This window comes from Delphinapterus leucas, chromosome 9, assembly GCF_059928025.1.
Source record: "Delphinapterus leucas isolate spDelLeu-1000000601 "Yukka" chromosome 9, BTC_Dleu_Yukka2, whole genome shotgun sequence".
NCBI lineage: Eukaryota > Metazoa > Chordata > Mammalia > Artiodactyla > Monodontidae > Delphinapterus > Delphinapterus leucas.
In genome coordinates, this window is record NC_143137.1 from 76,219,864 (window position 1) to 76,235,247 (window position 15,384).

Below are 15,384 nucleotides of genomic sequence, written 5' to 3' on the forward strand. Positions count from 1 at the left end.
TGGCCTTATTATGATTTTAGGCAGCCTCTCTGCTAATGGGTGGGGTTGTGTTCCTGTTTTGCTAGTTGTTTGGCATAGGTTGTCTAGCACTGTGGCTTGCTGGTCGTTGAGTGAAGCTGGGTGCTGGTGTTAAGATGGAGGTCACTGGGAGATTTCCACCGTTTAATATTATGTGGAGCTGGGAGGTCTCTTGTTGACCAGTGTCCTGAAGTTGGCTCTCCTACCTCATAGGCAGAGCCCTGACTCCTGGCTGGAGCACCAAGAGCCTTTCATCCACACGGCTCAGAATAAAAGGGAGAAAAAGTAGAGAGAATTAGTAGAAGTGTGAGGAAAGAAAGAAGGAAAGGAGGAAAGGAAGGAAGGAAGAAAGAAGCAAAGAAGGAAAGAAAGGAGGGAGGGAGGGAGGAAGGAAGGAAGGAAGGAAGGAGGGAAAGAAGGAAAAAAGACAGAAAGAAAGAAGATACAGTAAAAATAAAATAAAGTATAATATAGTTATTGAATTAAAAAATATTTAGAAAAAAAAAAAAAGAGGGACGGATAGAACCTTAGGACAAATGTTGGAAGCAAAGCTATACAGAGAAAATCTTATACAGAAGCATACACATACACTTTCACAAAAAGAGGTAAAGGGGGAAAAATCATAAATCTTGCTCTCAGAGACCACCTCCTCAATTTGGGGTGATTCGTTGTCTAAAGGAGGGAAGGACGGAAAGAAAGAAAGAAAGAAAGAAGGAACGACGGTAAAGTATAATAAAGTTATTACAATTAAAATTAATTATTGAGAAAAAAAAATTTTTTTTTTTAAAAACCATGGACGGATAGAGCCCTAGGACAAATGGTGGAAGCAAGAGTATACAGACAAGATGTCACACATAAGCATACACGTACACATTCACAAAAAGAGGAGAAGGGAAAAAAATCATAGATCTCGCTCCTAAATTCCACCTCTTCAATTTGGGATCATTCCTTGTCTATTCAGGTATTCCACAGATGCAGGGTATATCAAGTTGATTGTGGAGCTTTAATCCTCTGCTTCTGAGGCTGCTGGGAAAGATTTCCCTTTCTCTTCTTTGTTCTCACAGCTCACAGGAGCTCAGCTTTGGATTTGGCCCTGCCTCTGCGTGTAGGTCGCTGGAGGGCGTCTGTTTTTTGCTCAGACAGGACGGGGTTAAAGGAGCCGCTGATTCGGGGGCTCAGGCTCACTCAGGCCGGGGGTGAGGGGGGGGAAGGAGGGGCACTGCGTGCGGGGCGGGCCTGCGGCGTCAGAGGCGGCGTGACGTTGCGGCAGAGGCCGGCGTGACGTTGCACCAGCCTGAGGCCCGCCGTGCGTTCTCCCGGGGAAGTTGTCCCTGGTTCCCGGGAACCTGGCAGTGGCGGGCTGCACAGGCTCCGCAGAAGAGGGGTGTGGAGAGTGACCTGTGCTCGCACACAGGCCCCTTGGTGGCGGCAGCAGCAGCCTTAACGTCTCCCGCCCGTCTCTGGGGTCCGCGCTTTTAGCCGCGGCTCGCGCCCGTCTTTGGGGTTCGCGCTTTTTGCCGCGGCTCGCGCCCGTCTCTGGGGTCCGCGCTTTTAGCCACGGCTCGCGCCCGTCTCTGGGGTTCGCGCTTTTTGCCGCGGCTCGCGCCCGTCTCTGGGGTTCGCGCTTTTAGCCGCGGCTCGCGCCCGTCTCTGGAGTTCCTTTAAGCAGCGCTCTTAAACCCCTCTCCTCGCGCACCAGGAAACAAAGAGGGAAGAAAAAGTCTCTTGCCTCTTCGGCAGGTGCAGGCTTTTCCCCGAACTCCCTCCCGGCTAGTCGTGGTGCACTAACCCCTTCAGGCTATGTTCAAGCCGCCAACCCCAGTCCTCTCCCTGCGCTCCGTCCAAAACCGAAACCCGAGCTTCAGCTCGCAGCCCCGCCCGCCCGGGCGGGTGAGCAGACAAGCCTCTCGGGCTGGTGAGTGCCGGTCGGCACCGATCCTCTGTGCGGGAATCTCCCCGCTTTGCCCTCCGCACCCGTCGCTGTGCACTACTCCTCGGTCCCGAAGACCCCCCCTCCGCCTCCCGCAGTCTCCGCCCGCGGAGGGGCTTCCTAGTGTGTGGAAACTTTTCCTCCTTCACAGCTCCCTCCCACTGGCGCAGGTGCCGTCCTTATTCTTTTGTCTCTGTTTTTTCTTTTTTTCTTTTGCCCTACCCAGGTACGTGGGGAGTTTCTTGCCTTTTGGGAGGTCTGAGGTCTTCTGCCAGCCTTCAGTAGGTGTTCTGTAGGAGTTGTTCCACGTGTAGATGTATTTCTGGTGTATCCGTGGGGAGGAAGGCGATCTCCGCGTCTTACTCTTCCGCCATCTTCAAGGTCCCCCTCTAGGGTTCATTCTTGATGTTGTACCTTCTGTGGGTTTGGAAGATGTCTAATGACATGTATCCATCATTATATTATCATACAGAGTATTTTCACTGCCCTGAAAATATCTCTGCTCCACCTCCCACAGCCCCCAGCCCCCAGCAACCACTGATCCTGTTACTGTCTCCACAATTTTGCCTTTTCCAGATGCCATATAGTTGGAGTCATACAACTATAAGTAATTAGCCTTTTCAAATTGGCTTCTTTTGCTTAATAATATGCATTTAAATTTCCTCTATGCCTTTTTATGACTTAACAGCTCTTTTCTTTTTAGCACTAAATAATGTTCCACTGTGTAGGTATACCACAGTTTACTTATCCATTCATCTACTAAAGGACATCAGCTGCTTCCAAGTTTGGGCAGTTATGAATAAAGCTGCTATAAATATCCATCTGCAGCTTTGTGTATGGACATAAGTTTTCAACTTCTTTGGATAAATAACAAAGGGTGCAATTGCTGGATCATATGGTTTGAGTATGTTTAATTTTTTTCATCTCATTTTTTTTTTAACATCTTTATTGGGGTATAATTGCTTTACAATGGTGTGTTAGTTTCTGCTTTAACAAAGTAAATCAGTTATACGTATACACATGTTCCCATATCTCCTCCCTCTTGCGTCTCCCTCCCTCCCACCCTCCCCATCCCACCACTCCAGGCAGTCACAAAGCACCGAGCTGATATCCCTGTGCTATGTGGCTGCTTCCCACCAGCTAGCTACCTTACGTTTGTTAGTGTATATATGTCCATGCCTCTCTCCCGCTTCGACACAGCCCACCCCTCCCCCTCTCCGTACCCTCAAGTCCGTTCTCCAGTAGGTCTGTGTCTTTATTCCTGTCTTACCCCTAGGTTCTTCATGACATTTTTTTTCTTAAATTCCATATATATGTGTTAGCATACGGTATTTGTCTCTTTCTGACTTACTTCATTCTGTATGACAGACTCTGGGTCTATCCACCTCATTACAAATAGCTCAATTTCGTTTCTTTTTATGGCTGAGTAATACTCCATTGTATATATGTGCCACATCTTCTTTATCCATTCATCCGATGATGGGCACTTAGGTTGTTTCCATCTCTGGGCCATTGTAAATAGAGCTGCAATGAACATTTTGGTACATGACTCTTTTTGAATTATGGTTTTCTCAGGGTGTATGCCCAGTAGTGGAATTGCTGGGTCATATGGTAGTTCTTTTTGTAGTTTTTTAAGGAACCTCCATACTGTTCTCCATAGTGGCTGAACCAATTCACATTCCCACCAGCAGTGCAAGAGTGTTCCCTTTTCTCCACACCCTCTCCAGAATTTATTGTTTCTAGATTTTTTGATGATGGCCATTCTGACTGGCGTGAGATGATATCTCATTGTAGTTTTGATTTGCATTTCTCGATGTTGAGCATTCTATCATGTGTTTCTTGGCAGTCTGTATATCTTCTTTGGAGAAATGTCTATTTAGGTCTTCTGCCCATTTTTGGATTAGATTGGGTTTTTTTTTGTTATTGAGCTGTATGAGCTGCTTGTAAATTTTGGAGATTAATCCTTTGTCAGTTGCTTCATTTACAAATATTTTCTCCCATTCTGAGGGTTGTCTTTTGGTCTTGTTTATGGTTTCCTTTGCTGTGCAAAAGCTTTGTAGTTTCATTAGGTCCCATTTGTTTATTTTTGTTTTTATTTCCATTTCTCTAGGAGGTGGGTCAAAAAGGATCTTGCTGTGATTTATGTCATAGAGTGTTCTGCCTATGTTTTCCTCTAACAGTTTGATAGTTTCTGGCCTTAAATTTAGGTCTTTAATCCATTTTGAGCTTATTTTTGTGTATGGTGTTAGGGAGTGATCTAATCTCATACTTTTACATGTACCTGTCCAGTTTTCCCAGCACCACTTATTGAAGAGGCTGTCCTTTCTCCACTGTACATTCCTGCCTCCTTTATCAAAGATAAGTTGAGAATATGTGTGTGGGTGTATCTCTGGGCTTTCTATCCTGTTCCATTGATCTATCTTTCTATTTTTGTGCCAGTACCGTACTGTCTTGATTACTGTAGCTTTGTAGTATAGTCTGAAGTGCAGGAGCCTGATTCCTCCAGCTCCGTTTTTCGTTCTGAAAACTGCTTTGGCTATTCGGGGTCTTTTGTATTTCCATACAAATGGTGAAATTTTTTGCTCTAGTTCTGTGAAAAATGCCAGTGGTAGTTTGATAGGGATTGCACTGAATCTATAGATTGCTTTGGGTAGTAGAGTCATTTTCACAATGTTGATTCTTCCAATCCGAGAACATGGTATATCTCTCCATCTATTTGTATCATCTTTAATTTCTTTCATCAGTGTCTTATTATTTTCTGCATACAGGTCTTTTGTCTCCTTAGGTAGGTTTATTCCTAGATATTTTATTCTTTTTGTTGCAATTGTAAATGGGAGTGTTTTCTTGATTTCATTTTCAGATTTTTCATTATTAGTGTATAGGAATGCCAGAGATTTCTGTGCTTTAATTTTGTATCCTGCTACTTTACCAAATTCATTGATTAGCTCTAGTAGTTTTCTGGTAGCATCTTTAGGATTCTCTATGTATAGTATCATGTCATCTGCAAACAGTGACAGCTTTACTTCTTCTTTTCTGATTTGGATTCCTTTTATTTCCTTTCCTTCTCTGATTGCTGTGGCTAAAACTTCCAAAACTATGTTGAATAAGAGTGGTGAGATTGGGCAACCTTGTCTTGTACCTGATCTTAGTGGAAATGGTTTCAGTTTTTCACCATTGAGAATGATGTTGGGTGTGGGCTTGTCATATATGGCCTTTATTACGTTGAGGAAAGTTCCCTCTATGCCTACTTTCTGGAGGGTTTTTATCATAAATGGGTGTTGAATTTTGTCAAAAGCTTTCTCTGCATCTATTGAGATGATCATATTGTTTTTCTCCTTCAATTTGTTAATATGGTTTATCACATTGATAGATTTGCGTATATTGAAGGATCCTTGCATTCCTGGAATAAACCCCACTTGATCATGGTGTATGATCCTTTTACTGTGCTGTTGGATTCTGTTTGCTAGTATTTTGTTGAGGATTTTTGCATCTATGTTCATCAGTGATATTGGCCTGTAGTTTTCTTTCTTTGTGACATCCTTGTCTGGTTTTGGTATCAAGGTGATGGTGGCCTCATAGAAGGAATTTGGGAGTGTTCCTCCCTCTGCTATATTTTGGAAGAATTTGAGAAGGATAGGTGTTAGCTCTTCTCTAAACGTTTGATAGAATTCGCCTGTGAAGCCATCTGGTCCTGGGCTTTTGTTTGTTGGAAGATTTTTAATCACAGTTTCAATTTCAGTGCTTGTGATTCGTCTGTTCATATTTTCTATTTCTTCCTGATTCAGTCTTGGCAGGTTGTGCATTTCTAAGAATTTGTCCATTTCTTCCAGGTTGTCCATTTTATTGGCATAGAGTTGCTTGTAGTAATCTCTCATGGTCTTTTGTATTTCTGCAGTGTCAATTGTTACTTCTCCTTTTTCATTTCTGATTCTATTGATTTGAGTCTTCTCCCTTTTTTTCTTGATGAGTCTGGCTAGTGGTTTATCTATTTTGTTTATCTTCTCAAAGAACCAGCTTTTAGTTTTGTTGATCTTTGCTATCGTTTCTTTCATTTATTTTTCATTTATTTCTGATCTGATTTTTATGATTTCTTTCCTTCTGCTAACTTTGGGGTATTTTTCTTCTTCTTTCTGTAATTGCTTTAGGTGCAAGGTTAGGTTGTTTATTTGAGATGTTTCCTGCTTCTTAAGGTGGGCTTGTATTGCTATAAACTTCCCACTTAGAACTGCTTTTGCTGCATCCCATAGGTTTTGGATTGTTGTGTCTCCATTGTCTTTTGTTTCTAGGTATTTTTTTATTTCCTCTTTGATTTCTTCAGTGATCACTTCGTTATTAAGTAGTGTATTGTTTAGCCTCCACGTGTTTGTATTTTTTACAGATCTTTTCCTGTAATTGATATCTAGTCTCATGGCGTTGTGGTTGGAAAAGATACTTGATACAATTTCAATTTTCTTAAATTTACCAAGGCTTGATTTGTGACCCAAGATATGTTCTATCCTGGAGAATGTTCCATGAGCACTAGAGAAAAATGTGTATTCTGTTTTTTTTGGATGGAGTGTCCTATAAATATCAATTAAGTCCATGTTGTTTAATGTATCATTTAAAGTGTGTGTTTCCTTATTTATTTTCATTTTGGATGATCTGTCCATTGGTGAAAGTGGGGTGTTAAAGTCCCCTACTATGATTGTGTTACTGTCGATTTCCCTTTTATGGCTGTTAGTATTTGCCTTATGTATTGAGGTGCTCCTATGTTGGGGGCATAAATATTTACAATTGTTATATCTTCTTCTTGGATCGATCCCTTGATCATTATGTAGTGTCCTTCTTTGTCTCTTCTAATAGTCTTTATTTTAAAGTCTATTTTGTCTGATATGAGAATTGCTACTCCAGCTTTCTTTTGGTTTCCATTTGCATGGAATATCTTTTTCCATCCCCTCACTTTCAGTCTGTATGTGTCCCTAGGTCTGAAGTGGGTGTCTTGTAGACAGCATATAGATGGGTCTTGTTTTTGCATCCAATCAGCAAGCCTGTGTCTTTTGGTGGGAGCATTTAGTCCATTTACATTTAAGGTAATTATCGATATGTATGTTCCTATTCCCATTTTCTAAATTGTTTTGGGTTCATTATTGTAGGTCTTTTCCTTCTCTTGTGTTTCCTGCCTAGAGAAGTTCCTTTAGCATTTGTTGTAAAGCTGGTTTGGTGGTGCTGAACTTCCTCAGCTTTTGCTTGTCTGTAAAGGTTTTAATTTCTCCGTCAAATCTGAATGAGATCCTTGCTGGGTAGAGTAATCTTGGTTGCAGGTTTTTCTCCTTCATCACTTTCAGTATGTCCTGCCACTCCCTTCTGGCTTGCAGAGTTTCTGCTGAGAGATCAGCTGTTAACCTTATGGGGATTCCCTTGTGTGTTATTTGTTGTTTTTCCCTTGCTGCTTTTAATATGTTTTCTTTGTATTTAATTTTTGACAGTTTGATTAATATGTGTCTTGACGTATTTCTCCTCGGATTTATCCTGTATGGGACTCTCTGTGCTTCCTGGACTTGATTAAGTATTTCCTTTCCCATATTAGGGAAGTTTTCGACTATAATCTCTTCAAATATTTTCTCAGTCCCTTTCTTTTTCTCTTCTTCTTCTGGAAGCCCTATAATTTGAATGCTGGTGTGTTTAATGTTGTCCCAGAGGTCTCTGAGACTGTCCTCAGTTCTTTTCATTCTTTTTTCTTTATTCTGCTCTGCAGTAGTTATTTCCACTGTTTTATCTTCCAGGTCACTTATCTGTTTTTTTGCCTCAGTTATTCTGCTATTGATCCCTTCTAGAGTCTTTTTCATTTCATTTATTGTGTTGTTCATCATTGTTTGTTTCATCTTTAGTTCTTCTAGGTCTTTGTGAAATGTTTCTTGCATTTTGTCCATTCTATTTCCAAGATTTTGGATCATCTTTACTATCATTATTCTGAATTCTTTTTCAGATAGACTGCCTATTTCCTCTTCATTTGTTACGTCTGGTGCGTTTTTATCTTTCTGCTTCATCTGCTGTGTGCTTTTCTGTCTTCTTATTTTGCTTATCTTACTATGTTTGGGGTCTCCTTTTTGCAGGCTGCAGGTTCGTGGTTCCCGTTGTTTTTGATGTCTGTCCCCAGTTGCTAAGGTTGGTCCAGTGGGTTGTGTAGGCTTCCTGGTGGAGGGGACTAGTGCCTGTGTTCTGGTGAATGAGGCTGGATCTTGTCTCTCTAGTGGGCAGGTCCACGTCTGGTGGTGTGTTTTGGGGTGTCTGTGGACTTATTATGATTTTAGGCAGCCTCTCTGCTAATGGGTGGGGTTGTGTTCCTGTTTTGCTAGTTGTTTGGCATAGGTTTTCCAGCACTGTAGCTTGCTGGTCGTTGAGTGAAGCTGGGTGCTGGTGTTGAGATGGAGATCTCTGGGAGATTTTCGCCGTTTGATATTATGTGGAGCTGGGAGGTCTCTTGTTGACCAGTGTCCTGAAGTTGGCTCTCCCACCTCAGAGGCACAGCACTGACTCCTGGCTGCAGCACCAAGAGCCTTTTATCTACATGGCTCAGAATAAAAGTGAGAAAAAGTAGAGCGAAAGAATTAGTAGAAGTAGGAAGAAAGAAAGAAAGAAAGAAAGAAAGAAAGAAAAAGAAAGAAAGAAGGGAAGGAAGGAAGGAAGGGAGGAGGGAAGGAAGGAAAAAAGAAAGAAAGAAGATACAGTAAAATAAAATAAGGTATAATAAAGTTATTAAATTAAAAAATAATTATTTAGAGAAAAAAAGGGACGGATAGAACCTTAGGACAAATGGTGGAAGCAAAGCTATACAGACAAAATCTTACGCAGAAGCATACACATACACCCTCACAAAAAGAGGTAAAGGGGAAAAAATCATAAATCTTGCTCTCAAAGTTCACCTCCTCAATTTGGGATGATTCGTTGTCTAAAGGAGGGAAGGAAGGAAAGAAAGAAAGAAAGAGAGAGAGAGACAGAGAGAGAGGAAGGAAGGAAGGAAGAAGGAAAGAAAGAAAGAAAAGGAAAGAAAGAAGGTAAAGTATAATAAAGTTATTAAAATTAATTATTAAGAAAAAAATTTTTTAAAAAAACGGACGGATAAAACCCTAGGACAAATGGTGGAAGCAAAGCTATAAAGACAAAATCTCACACAGAAGCATATACATACACACTCACAGAAAGAGGAAAAGGGGAAAAAATCATAAATCTTGCTCTCAAAGTCCACCTCCTCAATTTGGGATGATTCGTTGTCTATTCAGGTATTCCACAGATGCAGGTACATCAAGTTGATTGTGGAGTTTTAATCCGCTGCTTCTGAGGCTGCTGGGAGAGATTCCCCTTTCTCTTCTTTGTTCTCACAGCTCCCAGGGGCTCAGCTTTGGATATGGCCCCGCCTCTGCGTGTAGGTTGCCGGAGAGCATCTGTTCTTCGCTCAGACAGGACGGGGTTAAAGGAGCCGCTGATTCGGGGGCTCTGGCTCACTCAGGCCGGGGGGAGGGAGGGGCACGGAGTGCGGGGTGATCCTTCGGCGGCAGAGGCCGACGTGACGTTGCACAAGCCTGAGGCCCGCCGTGCGTTCTGCCAGGGAAGCTGTCCCTGGATCCCGGGACCCTGGCAGTGGCGGGCTGCACAGGCTCCCCGGAAGAGGGGTGTGGATAGTGACCTGTGCTCGCACACAGGCCCCTTGGTGGCGGCAGCAGCAGCCTTAGCGTCTCCTGCCCGTCTCTGGGGTCCGTGCTTTTAGCCGCGGCTCGCGCCCGTCTCTGGAGTTCCTTTAAGCAGCGCTGTTAAACCCCTCTCCTCGCGCACCAGGAAACAAAGAGGGAGGAAAAAGTCTCTTACGTCTTCGGCAGCTCCAGACCTTTTCCCCTCATCTCCTTTTTATACCCACTTTATTCTCTTTATCCTCTAAAGCTCAGCTTATAGTCTTCAGGAAGACTTTCAGATCATTTCTGCTCACAGAATTCATTCCCACCTTTAAAATCATTTTGTGGAGGTAGTATGGTATAGAGCAGTGGTTCTGGAACTTAAGCAGGCATCAGAATCCTGGTGAGGAGGTCTTGTTAAAACTTGATTTCTTTTGTCCGTTCCTCAGAGTTTCTGATTCTGTAGGTCTGGGTAGGACCCAGGAATTTGAATTTCTAAGAAGTTGCCAGGTGATGCTGATGTGCTGATCTGGGGACCACACTTTGAAAACGACTGCTATAGAAGCATAGAAGACCATCCTGGGAGCCAGACAGATCTGGATTTGTATCCCAGTTCCTCTACTTCCAAGGTATATGATAGTGAACTAGTTATTTTTCCTCTCTAAAGTTCAGTTCCCTCACCTGTAAAAAGAGAACAATATTAACAACTACCTGGAAGATTCATTTATTAGGATTTAACAAAATGACATATGTGTTATTAAATACTGGATATCTTTGGTATTATTTTTGTTGCTTATGGTAAAAACTAAAATATACCAGCTATTATTTTTGTTGTGGAAAATAAAAGGTTAGAAAATAGAGATTTGTTGACATGCATAGGTCAAACCCAAGAGAATGTAAACTTTCTTACATGCCAGTTTTACATACCCCAAACTGGCCTGTAAGCAAGCTACATGGATTAGTAGAGCAATCATTTACCTTACAATGGCTATAGTGACCCACTTCTGTGTACATATTACTTCATCCTTAACAAGAGGAACGAAGTGTGTTGATACGTTACCATTTGATACAGGGACTCCCTGTTGGGCAGAGTTTTATTCTAAGTTTCTCAAAGGATTAGCTCTTTCTAATGTTCAGCTTACCATGTCTGCTTTTAGCATAGACAGGAATATCTGGTCCAATCTGCCGTGGTCAAAATGGCAGGGTTGGTTGTGTTTGATGTACCCAGTATAAGTCACAGAAGAGATAGCAAGGGAATTGCATTCCTCCCAAGAGCACAATGGGAATGGCAAATAGGATCTTGGCATGGACCATCTTGACAGGTATTTTCACTTGTAATTCTTGGCTGGGCTTGGCTGAGTGGCTTTGCTGTAAGGTCTGTCTCTAGGTTGAAGGGGCTGTGGCTACAGAGGAAGCTCTTTTCACAGCTATGGGAAAGGTACAAGAGAACAAGCAGAGGGACTTCCCTGGTGGTCCAGTGGTTAAGACACTGTGCTCCCAACGCAGGGGGCCCGTATTCAATTCCTAGTCAGGGAACTAGATGCTGCCTGCCGCAACTAAGAGCCCGCATGCCACAACTCAAAACATCCCGCATGCCACAACTAAAGATCCCACACATGGCAACGAAGGTCCCGCACGCCACAACTAAGACCTGGCACAGCCAAATACGTAAATAAAAAAGAAACCACTTATTAAAAAAAAAAAGAAAGCAAGCAGAAGTATGCAAGGCATACAGAGACCTAGGCTTAGAACTAGCATTCTATCACTTCTGCCCGCTTTGTTGGCCAAAGCAAGTTACGGGGTGGGGAAAGGTAGTCGGTCTCTATGATGCCATTAAAGCAATCAATTTACCCCCAAAATTAACAAAACAAATGAAGGCTCTACATGAAGAAAATTACAAATTTTCAATATAAAATCAAGGTCTAAACAGATTGAGAGGCATAGCATGTTCTTGGATGAGAAGATTTAATTATAAAAAACTATTCTCAAATCAATTTATACATTTCATACAATTCCAATTAGAATACCAAGTTGGATTTGTTTTGTGGAACTGGACACAGCAACTGGGAAGTTCATTTGGAAGAAAAAAAATCTTAAAAATGTCGAGAAATGTATCTAAAAGAATAGTGAGGGAGACTTCGCAAATATCAGAACATAGTATAAAGCCATTACAACCCAAGTAATATGAAACCGGCATAGTAGACGAATTGTTCATTCAGACATAGAGCAGGAAACATTAAAATTTAGCATATGACAGGAGTATTTTAATTCAGGGAGAAAAGATTGATAATTGGTGCTGGCACAACTGGTCATCCATCTATAAGAAAATGAAATTGGATTCCTATGTTTCACATATACAAAAGTAAATTCCAGTTAAAAGACAACTATAAAAATTAAATTGTTAAGAACTTTAGAAAAAAATCTAAGAGACAACATTTACAGGCTATGGGGAGAGAAAGACCCTACTACTACTACTATTACTACTACTACTACTACTAAATAAGCCTAGCATCTATTTTTTTTAAATTTACAATAAAAGTTTTTTCTAGCATCTATTTTAAAAATTGATATATCTGAGCATATAAGTACTAAATTTTTTTAATGCAAAATTAACTATAAGCAATGCCTGCAGGCAATTTGGAACAAATATTTGCAAAACAGATGATGGATTTAGCAAGGGTTAATAACTATAACATACAGAGTGGTCTTAAAATTTGACAAAGAAGAAAAACAGAAAAATAAGGGATATGAATATGCAATTCACAAGAGCAAATCCAAACAGCCAATAAATATATTAGAAGATGCTCTAATGTGCTACCAGTCATAAAAATGCAAACTAACATTGATACATTGCTTTACATCTCCCAGACTAGAAAATACTAAAAAAAAAAAAAAAAAAAAAAATCTAAACAGGGATAACAGCTATTGCAAGCAGAGATAAAAAACCAAGGGTACACTCATCACGCTAGTAGAAGTGAATTTTCATAGTCCACCTCTTTGGTACCCCAATGTCACATTTTTCTTCCCATTTAAATAACCCTCTCACTCTCTTTAAAGTCCAAGTCTCTGGGTGATGTTCATTCCTTTCCATGCGGTCTCCTCGTGTTTCCCCAGTGTCAAATGATGTAAAAACTTAAATACAATTTAAGTTGTATGTATGTTGTAATTTATTAATTTCAACACAGACATATGCAGTAATTAAACATTAGGAAAAATTGCAAAATAAGCTTCAATTTGAAAAGGGACAGAGTAAAAACATCCACCTGTCACTGGTCCACAGCAAACATTCAAACCCTGATGGGCAGGAGTGGCAAGGGCTCTGTGGTGTCAAGGAAGTTGCTGCCAATCTAGCAGACCTTGTTTCTGTTTTCTGGGAAATCCCTCTGTCCTTCCATTCATGCCTCTGTTTCTCCCTGAGGTGGGAGTAAGGGATCCTCCTTGTCCATCATATTTCGTGACAAGGAGTGAGGTCAACTGCCTAGTTTTTGTTTTGTTTTGTTTTTTTTGTGGTACGCGGGCTTATCACTGTTGTGGCCTCTCCCGTTGCGGAGCACAGGCTCCGGACGCGCAGGCTCAGCGGCCATGGCTCACGGGCCCAGCCGCTCCACGGCATGTGGGATCTTCCTGGACCGGGGCACGAACCCCTGTCCCGTGCACCGGTAGGCGGGCTCTCAACCACTGCGCCACCAGGGAAGCCCAACACTTCTTTATTAGAGCTTGCTATGCCAGGAATTGCACTAGATTAGGCAAATATGTTAACTTGCTGGTTCTCAAGCTTGGGTATATATCAGAATCACCTGGAAACTTTCAATAAAATGCAGATGTTCAGGTCTTATCCTATTTCAGTGAGCCTCTGTATCTTGTACTAACTTTCTGGGTCGGTCCAGTATGTACCTAACTTTGAATTCTTCCTGCATTAACTCATTATATCTAAGGTTGCTCTCATTTCTCTCTTTACAGAAGCCCAAGCTAGGATTCAGAGGTTAAGTAATTGGTTTGAGTTGGCTGGAAGAGAGGGAGAACTTAAAAAGTAAGTTTTGCTTGAATTGGTGGGGAGTTTAGAAGCTTGAAGATCTTAGTTGATATTAATATGACATTACTCTTGCTCACAGTCTGGAGAAGATTGATGACATTATAGACAGGTATGCTTGGAAAAAAGTATTGCACATTAAAACAAGAAACCAAGAAAACATTCTCAGCGTCTGTTTGCCACCTTACGTTATTAACCCATTTTTTTCATTAAGCATTTCAAGTATTATTTGCGCATAGTTAAAAAAAAACAATGGAGAAAAAGTTTCTCCCTCAATATTAGATGTTTCTAATGCATCCTAAGGACTGGCATGGGGAGTGTTTATGCACTTTTTAAGACTTACATTTTATAGTGTATGTCATTTTGGGTCATTTCCCTCATCACCCAATCCCAGTTTTGTTAGTTTTCCACTGCATATAGAATAAAATGTAAACTCCTTTACATGAGCTAAAACACTCTTCTTGATCTGGCCCTGCCTGCTTCTTCCACTATTTCTACCATTTCCTTTAACCGTATTTCACCTCGCTGGCTTTGTGCTGTCTGAGGGTCTTGCATCAGATGGCTCTTCTGCCTGAAAGACTCTCCCCCGATCTTGTCTGGCATTCAGGTGTTACCTTAGATGATCCTTCGCAGTTCGTCCGTTAGTCTGTTTTATTTTCTTATAAGTGTTGATCACTATCTGAAAGTATCTTATTTATGTACTTGCTTACTGTCTTTCTCCTCCATTCACAAATAAGCTGCATAAGAATAAGGACTTTGTCTTGTTCCTCAATGTTTCCACAATATCTTGAAAAAAAAAAAAAACAGTGCCTGGCACATAACAGGGCATAATACATATTTGTTGAACGAAAGAATATGCCTTTCATACAGAGGAACAGACACACACACACACACACACACACACACACACACATCTCTCTCTCTCTCTCTCTCTCTCTCTCTCTCTCTCTCTCTAAGAAATTTACAACAATGGGATCATGTTATCATTAAAAAAATTAATTCTGTGTCTTGGAGATTTTCCCAGAAAAACACACACAGATCTACCTAGTTCTTTTTTTACGGTTTAAAGATCTCCAGGATATAAAATTTAGTTAAAAATAAAAAAGCGAAGGGCATAATGTAATACTATTTTGTGGATATACTGTGATTCGTTTATTTAGACCCCCATTGATGGATATTTAGGTTGATTCCAGGAGTTTGCCGTTTCAAAAATACAGAAATGAATATAATCACACTAGTGTCTTGGAGTACTTTTATCTCTCAATTTAAAAATTTTAATATTTCAGTTGCATACATAAGCAATATTTTATCAGAATCACCATATTATGTGACTGTTATTGCTGGTGGGAGGGAGATATTATTAATTAAAATTAATACCTAAGGATTTTCAAAGATTGATAGGATAATTAGGGAGAAAACTTCTTATTTATTTTAGCTCCAGATTTACTGTGTTATTATTATATGTGAGATGCCAATTTTTAAATGAATTTCCTGGAAAAGAAAAAAATATTTTCCTTATTACTCTGACTTTTGAAATAAAATCAAGAATTGGTTAATTTCTCAAGTGTAAAATTCAGCAATGCCCATGCTTGCTGACCCATGAGGAATTTGAAAAGGCTGGCTAATGCATTATTGATTGTACTTTTTCTATTAGTTCTAGGAAGTGGGCAGTCCTTGGGGTGGGGTGAAGCCTTCAGGGCCTAGGTGGATCATGCTGTGTGTCTCCTTCTCTGCTCCACCAGTCTTGTTAATCTAGTGAT

At 41.0% G+C, this 15,384-nt stretch overlaps 1 long non-coding RNA gene across 1 annotated transcript in view; it reads left to right on the forward strand.

Annotated features, from left to right (window-relative positions):
- LOC111182278 (uncharacterized) overlaps positions 1-15,384 on the forward strand; it is a 96,208-nt gene that overhangs the window by 61,930 nt on the left and 18,894 nt on the right. The window contains exons 2-3 of the long non-coding RNA XR_002646707.2: positions 10,044-10,223; positions 13,555-13,624. This is a non-coding gene — a long non-coding RNA (uncharacterized LOC111182278). The remainder of the gene's footprint in view (positions 1-10,043; positions 10,224-13,554; positions 13,625-15,384) is intronic.